This window comes from Protopterus annectens, chromosome 3.part1 (assembly GCF_019279795.1).
Source record: "Protopterus annectens isolate FY-2018-M chromosome 3.part1, PAN1.0, whole genome shotgun sequence".
NCBI classification, from domain to species: domain Eukaryota; kingdom Metazoa; phylum Chordata; order Ceratodontiformes; family Protopteridae; genus Protopterus; species Protopterus annectens.
In genome coordinates, this window is record NC_056732.1 from 1,111,912,784 (window position 1) to 1,111,930,812 (window position 18,029).

The 18,029-nt window shown below is 37.8% G+C and overlaps 1 long non-coding RNA gene across 1 annotated transcript in view; it reads right to left on the reverse strand.

Annotated features, from left to right (window-relative positions):
• Positions 1-5,591: 5,591 nt before the first annotated feature.
• The window catches only part of LOC122798874, a 306,384-nt gene continuing 293,946 nt past the window's right edge, over positions 5,592-18,029 (reverse strand). The window contains exon 3 of the long non-coding RNA XR_006364324.1: positions 5,592-5,657. This is a non-coding gene — a long non-coding RNA (uncharacterized LOC122798874). The remainder of the gene's footprint in view (positions 5,658-18,029) is intronic.

The following is an 18,029-nucleotide window of genomic DNA, read 5'->3' on the forward strand; positions in this document are numbered from 1 at the left end:
TACATCTTGTGACAATGATTGATAATTAATCAATTAGGACAATCAAGACATTTCAGCTAAAAAAAGCACTTAAAACAAATCAAAATAACTCTAAAAAAGACAGTAGCCTGCTACATAAGGGCACAGGCATCTAACACAGGCTTAATGCATATACTGCTGTTGAGCCCAGGGTGTATATGTGCCCGAAGTCTTAAAATCCACCTAAGTTCAACTCTCTCTAAATAATTATTATTATCTGCCCCTCTTGTATTAAAAATTACATGTTGTAGTACCCTGAAACTAAAACTATGCTTTTCAAACTCCATAAGGTGTTTTGCTAAGGTATTTTGTATATTGTATACCCCTGGTGGGGGTGTGGATAAATTGATCCAAGGCGTTGGAATTTATGAATTCCAGAAAACTTTGAGCACAAGAGTTGGTACATGAGTAGTTTTCCCAGTTAATGGTGGGGTAGTTGAAATTGTCCATTATTAGGATGTCAGGTTGTACCCTAATATTTTCCAGTGTATCAAGTAATGAGGAGTGGGAATCCTGAGGCATGGTGGGTGATCTGTAGCAAGCTACAATTTGGATTGCGGTCTTGTCCAGAGTTAGTTGCACTTGGATAATCTCGGATGCATTATGCTGAGCAACTAGCCTGGAAGTGTGGATATCCTTAATGAATATGGACACGCCTCCACCTTTAGTGTTTCAGAGAAGCTATTCTGTCTTTCTCAGTGCAGGAAAACCATATATCAAAGTTGGAAGTGACTAGCTTTATTGTCAAGAATATGTGTATTTCAGCTGAGTTACTTTTCAATATTTCCTGAAGGTATCAAGTTGTCCTATATTACAGTTAGAGGTGCAATTAATGCTTTGAAATCTATATTCTCATGACCCAAAATTATAGATATTTTTCTCACAAATAATGGCCCACAGTATGCCAGCATAGAAAGTATAAGATTTTATTTTATTTATTTTCTTTTACATTTGCTTACTGGGGAGGTCTGACTGGACCGAGCTGTCCATTTTCAGTGGAGGTCCGGGGAGAAAATCTCCAGAACATAAGACATTTACATGAGCACTGTAATTTACACATAAATATAGCACATAATAACATATGATTGCATGAGATATTTACATAAGCATAGTGGTTTAGACATACAATTAAAAGTATAGCAGGTAGTAACATATGATTGTTTTTCATACAGTGTGTTTAGTAGAGATAATCTTGAAGATGTACTGAAGATAAGACAAGAAAGGAAAAACTAAAAAAAGGAGAATATAGACAAGTTCATTTGAGATGTATTGACATTTTAAGGGAAAGCTTTTCAACTTATTCTTTGGGAGAGTTAGTGGTTATAGATGGGACAGTGAGGAGTAGGTGGCAGTGAGTTGATAAGTAACGTGTGGTAATATATAGTGCATCTGTGGGAGTTTTAAAGAGGAGGTTGGATAGTGGGTAGGGGAAATGAGTTATAATATGTCATTCAGGTGCTAGGCAGTTACAAGTAATGTGTGGTAATATATAGTGCATCTGTGGGAGTTTTAAAGAGGAGGTTGGATAGTGGGTAGAGGAAAGGAGTTGGAATATGTCAGCCAGGTGCTAGGCAGTTACAAGTAATGTGTGATAATATATAGTGCATCTGTGGGAGTTTTAAAGAGGAGGTTGGATAGTGGGTGGGGGAAAGGAGTTAGAATATGTCAGCCAGGTGCTAGGCAGTTGCATGTCCAGGAGTTGTTTAGGTGGGAAATAAGCTGTTTTTTTGAATATGGTTTTGTTAGGTCGTACCCTGATTTGTAGTGGTAGAGAGTTCCAAGTCTTGGCAATGTTGCTAGAATAGAGGGAGTCACCAGAGCTGTAATGACTTTTGGAGATTGCGATTAGTCCCTTGTTAGTGGATCTAAGTTCTCAGTTATTGGAGTAGAGGGTGATCAGGTCTTGTAAGGTTGGAGTTTTGTCAGGTTGGTACAATATATGATGAGCTAGAAGAAGTTGGCTTAGAGCTAAGGTGTTAGGGAGTTCCGGCCAGGAAAGCTGTTGTAGGGCCTGACAGTGGTGGGTGCAGTAGGAGGAATTTGTGGCAAATTTTGCTATTTTGTTGTAACATACTGATGGCTTCTTTAAATTGCTCGTGTTTAGATTAATTAGGACAGGAGAAGCATACAGTATGGTAGAGAGAAGATGGGTACGAGCTAGGGTAACTTTAATTTTGCTGGATAGGAAGGTTTTATATCTGTAAAGAGTACCTAGTTTTTTGTTGATTTTGGTTATTGTATGAGCTATGTGTTTGTCAAATTTCATATTATTGTCAATAATGACCCCTAGTAATTTGGTTTGTGTGACAAGGAAGATAGGGGTATTATCTGATGCAGAAACAGAGAATGGCAGAGTAGGTGCTGCTGCTTTGGAAGGATGGAAGAGAATACGTTGAGTATTTTTAGGATTTAGTATAGGCTAGCAGTTTGTTAGCCAGGTTTCAATGGATGTAAAGGCTTTTTGGGTCTTGATTTGAAGTTTTTGGGTGGTGGGGGCAGAGCAGATTAAGGTGGATTCATCAGCGTATTGAACCAGGTTTGCTAGATGGGCGGCTTTGTGAGGATTATTTGTAAATATAGTGAAAAGTAGGATGGAAACTTAATCACATAATGCTCACTTCAAATTGTTCCTCTCACATGGTCAATGCTAAATTGTTCCTCTCACATGGTCAATACAACAGAGCCATGCAGATGTTAAAATATCTGAAGAAGAAATCACACAGACCCGTCTACTATTATTAGCATATGCTGCACTGCAATGTGCAGGTCTGTTTTCTGCTCAGCTACTGATGAGTCATAGATTGAGGGAAGGATTCTTACAACTCAAATTACTAATGTCTGAGAATCAGTATAACCAAAACTCTTAGTAAAACAACTCTGTGGTATCCAAAGTAGAATCTAAAAATGCGATCTAAAGATGTGATGAGATCAGGGCAACAACAGATAAGTTTCTCTAGGCTTGTAAAGTTACTGTAGTTGTGACTGTTGTCATTGTCATAGTCTAGATTTCTCTTCAAACATGATGTTTATCATTACTCCAGATCATTGTTTTGGTGGTGAAAGTTAGGTTTTGCAAGAATTTACAATACTAAACATACCAGGTTCATTTGCTGAGTGTTTATAGGAAGGTTAATCTGAACGTTTGCTATAGAAAAGTGTGGTTCTATAACAAAAGTGTTGTGATTTCCGGATAATTGTATGCTGTATGTGTAATCGATGCAGACCGAGCAAAGACTCCATTTAAGAGGCATGTGCTGAAGCACACTATATTTCCTGGCTGACAATGTGCTGGATGACTGTGTTCATCTTGTAATCGATGCAGACCGAGCAAAGACTCCATTTAAGAGGCATGTGCTGAAGCACACTATATTTCCTGGCTGACAATGTGCTGGATGACTGTGTTCATCTAATCCAACTGTATTATAGCTATAGTAAAAGATCAAGACTATGAGATTAGATTGTCTTATTTCTGCATTTATATCTGACTTGTTTTCTTTTAGCATTTTTAATATTCTGTTTTAATTTAGCCATTTCCCATATCACTTTCTAAAATAACATAGCCATCTTATAATTTCTTTCAGCAAATAAAAGTATCAGTGGCATATTGATTGACTGTAATGCGGATGATGTGGGGAATTGGAGAAGTTTACAAAACATTGGATACTGGCAGTGACAAAAAATATGTTTTGTTTGGAAAACGCTTTCTCTCTATATTGTTTCATTTGGAAAATTCTCTCTCTGCATTATTCCTTTTTGTTTTTTTGATGTCCTTTACGTACCTCTTCTGAAAAAGGGCCATTGGTTCATTTGGATTAAAGGGTCAAATGCTGCAATAAATATATTTCATTTAGATCTTGTCAAGTTACACGTTATTGAAGGTTTAATTGGATGAAAACAATAAATCAAACCTACAACTTCACAAGACATTTTGTAAAAAGAATTAGCCCTGGCAAATTCATGTGGAGTCCAAGCACACAACAATCCTTCAGCTTTTATAGAACAACTTTGTGGTAGCACAACTACAGAGAAAAGATAAATCAGTAACAAAAAGGGAATGATTACCACACACACACACACACACACACACACACACACACACACACACACACACACACACACACACACACACACACACACACACAAAATATAGCATCAGTGATTTTTTTGTGTGAATAACAGAAACAGTGAGTTTCACTTTGGGAAGTTGAAGTCATCTAGGTGAGACCTCACTGACTTTACTCTTAAAACAGTTTGCAGAGAAGTCCAATAAAACAAATGCATAACAAAATGGATAACAGTAATAGTAATATTATATCAGTTTTTTTAATAATTATGTGAGTCTGGAGTTCAGTTCTGACCTCTGATTACTATCTTTGTATGAAGGAAGGCAAAGCATATAGATGTCCCAGATAGAGGACATGTCATTATCTGTGAGGTCACTGTACTTCAGGGAAAGGCAGATTTTCCCTGCAGTGATGTCATTAGGCTAGATTATCATACACACTAGTGGTCACAAAAATGACCATAACAACCAGTATATTCTGCATTCAACGCATGGTCCGGTTTCCTCTAACTTGCCAAAACAATAGTTGATTTGATAATCTAAATTGAGTACACATATATATATGTTTACTATGACTTACATGAACTGCAGTAAGTCGAATGGCCGATGTACGAAATCATGGTTTTCAAGGGACAGTAAACCGAACCAAAAGTGGTCAATCAAGTTCAGTCGAGTTGCATGGTGCACTTGACCTTATGGCAATTGACGTGCCGAGACTGTGGAAGGAGGTCATGCTTCAGTGAGGAACAGGGAAGTAGGCCATTTCCTGACTGTAGTACAATCTTGGTGTTGATATATTTAATATGCAGGGGGTGTGGGGGGGGCGCAGGGGGGCATAGCCCCCTGCTAAATAGTAGATGTAAGGTGAATAACATGGGTGGAAGGCAGGAATGTTGAAAATGTCAAATACACATTTCTGTGTTTCCCATTTTCGACATTCCGGTCTTCCTCTCTTTTGAAATGGAACATTATTTTTCGATGTTCAAATGTTTGATCTGACACCTTTCGAATATACCATATATATATATATATATATATATATATATATATATATATATATATATATATATGTAAATATATATATTGTGCGGTCCCCTTGTGGTGTGAGCTGTGGCTGGGCTAGTCCACTTGTTCAGTTAACAAAAGATAAAATAACTGAAATAAAGTCTCAGACAGAAGCTGGAGCCTTGGTAGTGTGGTAACACATACTGCAATTCAGTGCAGTTGCCATTAGCAGTGACATGTCAATTAGTTTTAGTTTACCTATGGTTACTGTGCTGAAAGTCTTTTACCATTAGTTACCAACTGTTTGGGAAATGTCTTCTATCATGCAAATATACGTTCTGCCAAACTGTTGAAGTTACAGAAATGATCGCTTGCTCTTTGTGGTCTTTTGAGTTCATTTCACGATACAAAATAGGAAGAAAAATGAAATCTGAAAGCAGTTCTTAGAAAATGTTGGTAGAAAAAGTTATTCGTAAATGTATGAAATCCTTCAAAGCTGTTTGCATACATACTTGTTAGACTGATCCAAAGTATAGCTCTGAACTTCTTATCTTCAGAGACAGGCCAAAACCTAAAATAGTAACAGACCAAAAAAGAGAATATTAATGCCTCTTATTAAGAAATTAAAATAATAATTCCCATTAGCTCACATTCACAAACACAAACATGCACACCTCATATACACAACACACATGTATATTATATATCTCTATATCTCTATCTCTCTCTCTCTATCTATATATATATATATATATATATATATATATATATATATATATATATATATATTATACTTTATTTTGAAAGCAGAAGTGTGCAATCTTTAAATGGCTGTAGTCACTATTGTTTTCTCATAGACAATTTTACAAGAAACAGAAGAAAATTATGAGACGGCATCAGTTATACCCTTGAAAATCAGAGACAACTGAGAGATATGTGTCAAAGTTCACATCTGTTTAGTCACCTGTTTTTCTTTCCACATAGGAGCTATTCAGTGTTATGATTTGTAGTGTATGTTTCCAGTAACCAGGTACAGTCCATTAGGTACAATTGCCTAGTTATACAGATAATGCAAAAGCAACAGCAGTGCTAAGTGGTTAAATTACATACTTAAAAGCATAGATTATATGTATTAAGTCAAGAAGGATCAAAGCCAGGCCTGCAAGATGAAATTCATTTACTGCTCACTCCCATGCTTCTGTTTCTTACCATCAGCCCTGCTCTCTCTGATGTTCACTTTAGACTTGGTGCACTCAGCTACAACAAAATAATTTTCATCTTGTCATTTGCTAGCAGCTTGGTAACAAAAGTATACCTGCAGTATGCATCAATATGGATTATGTCGCCCATCCTAATTCTTGGATGCTGACAGCAAAATCGTTTTTTCATTATTAGCTTTCAAACTATGCTTAATGCTGGTCAGTTTTCATTCTTTGTGAATGTTGACTTAAGTGCATATATTAAGTAAATTCATTGTATATGCATTTATTCCTTTCTGTAATGTGTGCTTTTCAGATTAAGGATACGACATTTGTAGTGCTGCTATTTAATCTGCAGTCCCATCTTTTGCCTTTCCACTATCCTTTCCATGTACTATTCTCTTGCTTATTTTCATTTAGGCACCAACTGAAAGCCTTCCTGTTCATTCATGCAGTAACAGTTCTGTTTCTCGAGTTTCTATTGCCTTTTATAAGACATTGTGGTTATCTGATAACATTTAATTAAAGCACTGCCATGTAGGACAGCTTGCATCTTGCATAATAATTCAAATTTATTAACCAGGTAGGCCCACTGAGAACACAATCCCTTTTCAGGGGCAACAAAGGAGCAATGGCTGGGTCACAGTAGGCAAATTCAGGGTGAAGGAATCAGACTCTCTATATCATAGGAACTATAGCTTGCAGCCTTAACCTTCAGCACCAACTGCCAGGTAAAACAGTACTAAAGTAAAATAGCATGCAACCTAGGCTTAGTTTGGGCCAGATTTATATTTAGCTTCTCGTTTTTAAATGAGAAGATGGGTGACATTAACTTTACAGCGCTGATATTGAAGTACCGTACTCTGCTGGATAACTGAAGTATATGATTCAAGGTGTTTTGATTGTCCTTTGTTTTTTCTTTTTAATTAAATGTGTAAAGTATACCTGAAAGCTCTCAGACTAGGTGTGTATTGATAGCTAATGCTTTTTAAAATGTTATAGGCTTAATAGCCACATCTATTTCTAAAATGGTAAAGATGCAAACAGAAGCATCTGATGCTGGGTAACTTTAACTATCCAACCATAGACTGGAAGAACTACTCATGCCAAAAACCAAATGCTCAGAGATTCCTTGATTTCGTCAGTGCAAATGCCTTGGACTAGCTGGTTGACACCCCCCACAAGAGGTGAAAATATCTTGGACTTGGTATTAACCAACATGAGTAACCACTGCAGTATCCCAACAGTGTCATCCTCCCTGGTAATATCCGACCACAGAGTGGTCGTTTTTGAAGTCACTATCTCCCCTGACCATCCCCTAGACATGGTCAAACAAAAAAATTTCTGGAAAGCTGATTACAACCTTCTGAGGGGAAGGTATAAACATCTTCACAGCTCCCTCTCCCTCAATAGGAACTGGCACATATGCTCAAACCTACACCAAAGTACTATACGAGCACTTGTATGGCTGCATGAAATCAGGAATACCCAACAGGACAAATCATCCTTCTCAAGGAAGAGTAAAGCTGTCTGGTGGACATCTGCAATAAATAACCTCTATAATAAAAGTAAACAACTGGTCTCCAGGACCAAGAAGGAGCAGGTACCTAACTGGAAGCAATCTCTCTTTAGTCTAAATAAGCAAATAAGAGTGCTAGTAAAATCCTCCAAAACTAACTTTGAGTCCAAACTGGCCACATCTACTAAAGACAATCACAAGGCTTTCTTCGCATATGTCCACAAACTCAATGCTCAGAACTGGTGGTCAAGGACACCACATACACAAACGCTGTAGATATAGCCAATCTGCTGGCAGACAGGTTCAGTGAAAACTTCACCCCTCTTTCCACACCCCATCAGTAAATCAGTACATCCCCACCACCTGCCCCCCTCCCCTTATCTCTCAGGAGCATGTCATTACTGCCTTCTCAAAGGTAAAAAATACAGCCTCCATGGGACCAGCTAACATCCCAGGCTGCATCCTACATGAACTCAGACAGATACTTGCAGCACCATTAGACACCCTATTCAACCAAAGCCTGAGTACTGGCTTCCTCCCAGCCAAGTAGAGGACAGCCATTGTCATCCCTTTGCACAAAGGTGGGGCATCCACCAATACACAAAATTATAGACCCATCAGTCTAACTAGCCTGATCTGCAAGGCCATGGAATGGATTATCATGGACCTCATTAACAAGGACATTGGCAACCTCCAAACACTTGATTGAATACAGTTTGGTTTCGTCAAGGCCTGCTAAATTTGGTTGACTTCTTTGAGACAGTCACCAAAGCCATGGACGAGGGGAAGATGGTGCACACCATCTACCTTGACCTGGCTAAAGCCTTTGATACTATTCCCCACTTGGATATAATAGATACATTCTCTCATCTAGGTATCAATCCATATGTTACCAGATGGGTAGCAAACTGCCTCACTGACAGAACCCACCTAGTCAAAATAGGGGAAGCCAGCTCAAACAGTCAGCCAGTAACAAGTGGTGTACCCTAGGGATCTGTCTTGAGGCCCTTGTTGTTTGGGATATACTTTTCTGAGGTACAGACCAAAAAGAGTGGGTTATGATTGACCAAGTTTGCAGATGACTGTAAGATGGGTGCTGTCATCAGTCCCCCTAGTGATATGGACATCCTCCAAGAGGGTCTCACCCAAACATATGACTAGTGCCAGAAACATGGCCTTAAACTGAATGCCAAAAAATGCATTGTCATCCCCTTTGGGGAGAGTGATGTCCTCATAAATTATCACATTAATAACAAGGTCCTAAGCACACAATCAGTTGTGAGGGACTTGGCACCCAGGTTGATAGCAAACTGACGTTTGACCACCATATTGCCTCCATTGTACAGAAAGCTTTCTACATGGCCCACCTCATTAGTAAGGGTATCTCATCCAGGGACAAGGTGGTCATAATATCCCTGTATTCCTCCCTTATAAGACCCACTATTGAATACAATGTCCCTTTAGGTATATACCTCACAAAGCACTTGCAGCAGCTGGAGACACCACAGACGTTCCTCATCAGGAGAATCTAGGGCCTCAAACATCTACCCTACACATATAGGCTAAAGCCTAATGATTAAGGTGTTTGCCTTACAAACACAAGGTGCAGGGTTTGAGTCTCACAAGGGATAATTGGCTAGGCTTAAAATGGCTCGCAAGGGCAGTTAGCTTAGTACTAACCTATGAACCTATGAACCTATAAAGGCCTGTCCCTCTCTTCAGTCTCCTACAGACTCCTCAGAAGTGACCTGTGCCTGGCATACAAAGCAATCTCAGGCCCCGCCTTGATGGGACTGCTGCATATCTGCAAGTCTAGCTCCACTCGGGTAACCCACATGCATGACCTCACCCTGGTCTGTGACATCAAAAGGACTTGTTGGCAGGACAGATTTGTGTCCCAGAGACTCCTCCTTCTGTAGAATAGATTTCCGCTCCACGTCAAGCAGAGTACCTCATTAATGCTTTTTAGGTGCAACCTGGATAACTGGATAGGAAACAGAAAATACACCCTTGGGATTCCACCTGTGTCTCTGCTAGACAGGGGTGCTGGCTGCTGATTTGTCAGATCAATGGGCTAAATTTTTGGCTAGGCTTGTAAGGGCCTCAGAGTCAATAGCCTAGTAACTTCATATGATCCTATGATCCTATAAAAGCAGGCATATTATGCACCATCAGAACTGAACATATTTCCATCACAACCAAAACTGTTAACATTAAACTGAATATAGTGTTGCCAAAACAGAAGCTGTTAACCTTCAATCAAAACTGTGTTGCCATAACGGCAGCTATTAGCATTTATTCAGTATTAAAGATAGTACTGTCAGGAAAAGAAGCAATTTCAGTCACTGTACTTATATTCATGTAAGATGAAATAGCAAAATGAAGTACAATACTATACAATTATGCATCTCATAAGAAGAAAATACATATGATTTTGTTTTCTTGTCTGCTTGGTTTTGTTACATTAACACTCTGAATTTGCCTTAAAAGTTTATGTCCAGTATTACTATTTCTCTTTCTCCAAAAAAGCTGCAAAATTTCTGGGAAAAAAGGAAAGTCTGAAATGAGGATGAGTAACATTTCTTTTTACAAATTTGTCAAGACAAATTCTGATGTCTTTAAGACTATGCATAAATATGCTTGTCCTTCTTATTTCATGCACGGAGATATGTGCTATCATGGTCCCATGAGGGTTAAATGGAAGCATGTACTTTAAATATCAAGGACATTTCTGTTTTTTATTCAGACCTACTTAGACACACTGTTGAGCTGTCATACAGCAAAAGAAGTATGAGATATTTTTTATTATCTGTCTTAGAAATATTAAAGAGCTGTGATAGGGTTTATATTGCCCTCACATCCGAATTCCGAAAATTATATCACTTTTCTTTGAAAATCTGCATTAGTCGCAAGATGTCTTAAAGTGAGAATGAAAGTTTTTGTACATACATATATACCTTCATACATACATAGAAATATTTCAGGCATGGGTAATAATGCCCTTTAAGGCTGCCAGTATGTCAGAATAGTCATCCTCATAGTACATGTCCAAATTGTTCTTAAAAATCACTTAACAGGTGCATGTATTAATGGAATTTGTCTCACCTAGGTCACATGAAGAGGTGATCTAATAGCTTAGCACGGAAGAGTAAGCCTTTGGATTACTAACAAGCTTCATTCTGTAGCCATGGGCTAGATTCTCCATTTTTATTTACCATTCTGTTCTAAGGAAGCCATTTAAGTAGGCATTGCTCCTGAACAGTGTTCGCAAAACACTCTGCACATCTCTGTTTCTTCATTCTGCACTCCCTTATTGGTTTGTATATCTTTTACAGTTTATAACTTCTATGTGTAATACTTGCATTCATCTTTTCTGCTGTACTTTGCTTCTTTGTGTGGGTGTTCTCTCAATTTTTTTTTTTAAAGATTTCTGTGTTTTGCTGCTGTCTTGTTTTATTTGTGAGCTGGTTCCATAACTCATATTAACTCAGAAATTATTTCTGGTTGCCATTGATAAAGTATTTTCTAATAAAGGATCAAGCTTGTACAAATTAAATATTTGTTTTGTGAATCTGCATCCATCTCTTCCTTCAATTTGTGCCATATGAACATGTATCATAATATATAATCCATATTCTCCTATAATTCCAAGGTCATTTTGCATTTGAAAGCAAGTGCATATAATTCATGCAATAAAGTCTGCAGTACATTATTTTCATGTTTGTAATACTATTCTTCCAGTAGTCACCAGATACAAGTGACTCAGTACAAGTCGGATATACCATGACATGCTTGATATTTTGTTAGGAAAGCAGCAAAATGGAGACATTAACTCCATATAGTTGTACTATTTGCAGGCCATTTTACCTGTCTACTGTAAGTGTGTATAGAAACACCACCATTATGTCAACAGACTAACGTGGATTTTGATTGCTGATATAGGCAACATGACTCTTGTAATCTTTATTTATTTATTCATTTCTTTATTTTACATTTGTTTACCAAGAGTGTCCACTGGGCCAGAATGAACTCATTTGCAGTGGAGGCCTGGGGAGAAAAACTCCAAAGAGACATAAGTAAAACATACAGTAAAACTGACATTAATACAACAAACAACAAAGTTACAAATTGGACTATTAGCTACAGCAAGTTAATATTATTTATCTATATGATGAAGACATTTAGCAATCTTAAATGTATCATAATATTGTATGAAATATAAGGATGGTAGAAGCAATTGATGACTATGAGTATTTCTGAGGGCAATGTGTAGTAGAACAGTGTTAACAAGTGGTGGCAAGGTGGTGGTTGAGAGATAAGTTAGAGTGCAGAAAAGAATAGAGGAGGATTATTGTGTGGATGGTATGAGAGATGGGTTGTGAAATGAGTAAGAGAGTAACTGTAGTGGAGGATGATAGATGGATGGATAGTGAAATGAGTGAGAGAGTAACAGTAGTGGAGGATCAGGTTATATGGGGTGTGGAACAGGAGCATTGCCAATGGGTAGTTAGATAAAGATGAAGGATGTTTTTGAAGGAGATAACATCATTGGTGGCTCTGGGTGCTGATGGGAGTGAGTTCCAGAGTTTGGCAATGCAGAAAGAATAGAGAGCCTGACCAGCAGGGAGTATAGGTTTTTGAATGAGTAGCAAGGTCTCTTTGTTTGATCTGAGGGGTCTGTTTGGGTGATATTGAGTTAGAGTTGAAGAAAGGGCTGGATAGGTTTACAGATTATTTTGTGGACTATGGTAAGGTGTTGATAGATGAAGTATTGTGGTAATTCAAGCCATTTTAGTGTGTGAAGTGAGGAACAGTGGTGGGAGGAGTACATGGCATTAGTTGCGAATCTTGCAATTTTGTTATAACAGGTTTCCATTTTGGTTTTTAGACATGTGCGAATGTTTGTGAGTAAGGGGGGCACCATATAGTAAGGTTGGTAGTAGGAAGGTAGAGGCCAGGGTTTGTTTGGTGGTGGGGCTGAGGAAGTGTTTATGTCTGTATAGGGTTCCTAGCTTTTGGTGTTTTTTTTTAATGTTGTTGTGAATATGATGGTCGAAGGTTAAACTTTCATCAGTGGTGACATCTAACAGTTGTGTATGTGAGATGACTTCTAAGGTGGTTTTGTTAAGTGAGTAGATTTTAAAGTCAGGTTTGTTTATAGTGATGTTTTTTTTTTTTAGGAGTGAATAGAAGAAGTTTGGTTTTGTTTGGGTTTAGTGCAAGATGATTATTAGTCATCCAGTTTTCAATGAAAGAGAATGCTTGCTGAGTGTGAGGGTATGGTTTTGGAGGTGCATATTATTGTTGAGTCATCTGCATATTAAATAACAGAGTTGTTGGGAACACAAGAGTGAAAGTCAGTGATAAAAATACTGAAAAGTAGGGGGCCTAATATGGATCCTTGAGTAACCCCAGTGGGAGTATCTAGGAATAGTGAGGTAGAGGCATGCCATCTAGTGAACTGTTTTCTATTGGACAGGTAGATGGAAAACCAGAGTAGAGTCGGTGGAGATATCTCTACAAGATCTCAAAGAAGAGGGTGGAGATACGTTTTCCTTTGTTGCAAGCTTGGATAACATTATTTGTAAATGATAGGAGAGCAGTGGTAGTACTGTGGGTGGGTCAGAAACTATGTTGATAGGAGGATAGAAGATTATTGTTTAGTAGGTATTGCTGGAGCTGGAAGTATATGCATTTTTCTAGGATTTTAGAAACGGGGGATAGTATAGCGATGGGGCAGAAGTTAAAGGTGTCAGAGTTATTACCACCTTTATGTAGGGGATGAATGTATGCTTTCTTCCAGATGGTGGATATATAGGAATCCTGGCTTGATCTATTTAAGAGTATGCTGACAGGGTAGGATATGGCTGAAGCTGATATTTTAAGATATTCAGGGGGTAGGTTGTCAGGGGCATTGCTTCCTGGTTTTAGTTTAAGAAGGAGTTTGGTTATAGTAGAGGTAGGGATGGGGGAGAGAGAAAATATGCTAGTGGGAGGGTCTGCGGGTTTGTTATTATTGAGGCAGTGATTAGTTTGACAAAGTGGAGGTGGGAAGGAGGCAATAAGATTAGCGATGGTTTCTATAAAGTATGACTTGAAGATAGAAGCGATTTCTAATGGTGTTTTTTCTGGATATGGACAGGGGTTACTTGTAGTACCAGGGTTTAATAGTGAGGAAATTGAGCTCCAGAATTGTCTTGGGTGTTGCTTAAAATGATGCTGTAGTTTAATGTACTGATCTATTTTATCATTAATGATTAGACGTTTTACTTTGTTGCGAAGCTGTCTATACAGCTGGAGATCAGTGAGATTTGTAGTTCTTTGCCATTTTTTCCAGGATTTGTCTCGAGTGAGCATAGCCTGTCTGGTATTTTGGAAAACCAGATGGTGAGTTTGGATTTTAGTCTTTTGCAATGGAGAGGGGCATGGCTGTCTAGGACTTTTAGGAAGGCTGAATTAAAAAAACTCAACTGCTTCATCTAAAGGGAGGATCTTTAGTATATTCCAGTTAATAGATTTTAGATGGTTGGTAAAAGTATGTGGGTTGAAATTGGTAAGAGTTCTCCGCATTATGTCGTGATGTTGGCCAGGTAGTTGGGAGGTTTTACGTATGGCATAGGCTGGTTGGTGGTAGCTGATATTGCAGGGAAGAGTACCTGTTTCAGAGAATTTGTTGGGGTCCTTTTTGGCTGGAGATGTTATTTTTACAAGAGCACATTCATCAGTTATGTGTTTATATGAGCAAGAGTCGAGGTTATACTTATGGTTTAACAAAGTCTAGTCTGCAGTCAGTAAAGTTAAATGTTGGAGACTGAAAGGTGAACAAGAATTTAATTGGATTAAAGATGGAATGCAACAGATGAATGTGGTATGATAATGCATGGGAAATGAAGGCTCAGGAGTTCTTTGAGTAATTAAAAAAATAATTAACATACATACCCATTTCTAATTCACCTCCTTATGTAGAATTTTAACTGATTAGTTATGTGTACCTCTGAAATTATCTGTGAAATTCAGCAAACTCATACATTACAATGGGGTCAGCTAATAGGCACACTGATGAATTGACAAATACTTTGATAACATTTAGGTCATCTGCTATGATTAGTATAAGTGCGTTCCTCGGTTTGTGGTGCTGCTCTACCAACAATTGTAAATATTTTTTTTTTAGAATTCTGCTTCCAAAGTAATTTCTTTACATTTTATTCCTTGAATTTAAGTTGCTTTATTATAGAGCATAATTTCAGCCTTGCCAGGTTTATTCCCTTCCATTCTAAACATGTTTTTTCTTTTAATCCTGTTCTGTAATTTTGGGTCATCAAAAAAAAAAAAAAAAAAAAAAAAAAATTCTCAAAGGGCTGCTGTCACATGACTTCTTGAAATGATCCATGAGGTTTCCAAAGCATTATAATTCTCCATCTAAAAAACATGTATTTACGCAGGCATTAGTATTTTGTTGCTTAGCTGATGATTAAAGCAAGCTGGCACCATAGGTGGCTTCCTATTGAAATATTACAACTTATAATAGTGAGCCCCAAAATGCACACTGGAAAATAGCAAATGTTAAAGATCACTTTTCTCCCCTAAAGTAGCTTTCTTTTTGCAGATGGGCAAACCTCCATGCACCCCAAATGTGGGATTCCCCCAAAAGAAATGGATGAATCATTAGTCTCCAACTTTTGTCTTCCTCCTGTTTTTCTGAAGAGGAGGCCAATATTTTATTTTCCATTCATCAATAACTTTGTCTTTACCTCATGATGATGATGATATTATTATTATTAAAAATAATAATAATAGTACAACAACTACTACTACTACTACTAATAATAATAATAATACTAATAATACTAATAATACTACTACTACTGCTACTACTACTAATAATACTACTACTACTACTACTACTACTACTAATAATAATAATAATACTAATAATACTAATAATACTACTACTACTGCTACTACTACTACTACTACTACTACTACTACTACTACTACTACTAATATTAATGAGTCCTGGGTCTCATTAGTGGTGGGGATGAATATAACTACAGGGATGAGGTGAACACTTTGCCGGGTGTGACAGGAGCAATCTGGACCTGAATGTTAATAAGACTAAAGAAATGACCATGGACTTCAAGAGAAAGGCAACAGTTCACTAACCACTCGCCATCAAAGGGGAGGTAGTAGAGAAAGTCAAAACAACCAAGTGGGCCTTCACATCTCAGATTACCTCTCCTGGACTGTTAAAACTAACCATATAGTCAAGAGGACTCAGCAGAGGCTTCACCTCCTCCGAAAAGCTCAAAAAGGCCAGACTTCCACTGTCTGCTCTTACCAATTTTTATATGGGAGATATCAAGAGCATCCTCACTAGCAACTTTATAGCATAGTTCAGCAACTGCACAGTTGCTGAGAAGAAAAAACTACAGAGGGTGGTGAAGGTGGCTGAGAAAATCTTGGGCACAAACCTCTGTTCTGTTCAGGAGCTTTTCTGTACAAGAGCAAGAAAGAGAACATACAAGATACTAGCTGATTCGACCCATCTGGCCCACAACTGGTTCTCACAACTTGCGTCTGGAAGGAGGTATTACAGCTTCCACTGTAGAACTAGCAGATTCAGGAACAGTTTGTATCCTACAGCTGTGAGACTTATTAACTAGGACACCAGCCATAATACCTGACACATTGAAGCCTCTTTTTTTCATTTAATCCTGCTGCTCTGAGCAATTACTGCCAGTATTAGTGTTATGCAATATGATGGCTATACTGACTCACGTCTAAGGTTAACAAGTGCAATATGGAAACTAAACAGCTGCTATTCACTAGTCTTTGTTCTCTATCTTAATGGTTAAGGAGTTTGGTGGTGGGTATTTATTTATTATTTATTACTGGATAATGGGTATTGTGTGTTGATGTAATGTGAACTACCTCTTTTATGTCATACATGTTGTTATTTTCTTTCTTATGTTATTCTCTGATACCGCTGTATCTGTGTTATTCAGACTGCATTTCTCTAGTGAGCTAGCATTTGTAATTTTGTTTAGGCTGCACTTGTGTGGTTCTAAATGACAATGAAGATTCTTTGAATCTTTGATCTTTTGAAACTGCTTATTAGATGCTATTTTAGGATTAATGCTACTGCTTTGCTCCTGGTGAAAGAAGGAGCCAGGGGAAATTGATTCCTAATGGTCTCTGACTGGAAAGTAGATATGAAACTTACCTGATTGGTCTGGTTACTGTTTTGATGGAAACATTTTCAGTTTTAATTTTAGGTATTTATGTAGCTTAACTTTCTGTTGTGCTGAGCTGTTGTATTTGTTGTCCAGGGTATCTGTTAAAAAGAACATTATAACAAGTATATTGGCCCCAGGAACATCTGGGACAATACCTCTTTTCAAGAACCAACTTGGAATTAGTGTTTCTGTTTTGCTTTTGGTGAGTGAAGCTTTAAATGAAAGGTCATAGATTCCTACCTGTTTGCAGCTGTGCTGAGACCAGTACTAGTGTTCAGGTTGCAAACAACAGATGAATCATCACCAATCTGCATTCTTGGCTGAATTCTGTCTTTTCACTAAGTACTGGTAGATTGCTATTCTTTAACCTAACTTACAAGTATCACCCTAAATATTTCATTCATAAATCTTCACCCAACATCTTTTGAGTACTGTGGTTAGCCCCTCTGGTAACATGGCTCAATAGTCTCTTCTTATCCCATCTGTGAACAATTTGATCACAGTGGGTGTTCTAAGGTAATGTAACAACTGACATACTTACTGATTATTTATTGTTTCTACTGTTTGATAGAAAACATGGAAACAAGCTCTTGCATCAGCCCCCTGTTGATAAGCTCAGTACTTCCAAACACCACTGTGAAAATTGGGGGGAGATTGGCAAAGGCTGCCAGCCTAGTCAAAGAGAATTTGATACATAATTCTATCATTTCTATATATAAATGTAAAATACAGGCTTGTGTTCTTAAATGAAAGAAAATACTGTAAAATGTGAACTTCAACATTGTTACAACATTGCCATCAGCTGTAAGGAAAACTAAGCCAAGCATTTCAAATGTCCTTCTAAGTTAAAATTATCTAAATAGTGGTGCCAAAGCGGCTGGCTGAATGCATTCTATTGTCTTAACTTAAGGAATAATTGCTAGAGTGTACATGTGAGATGTCATTTATTGTTGTAGTTTCCTGAGCAGGTGTTAGACTGCTAAATAATG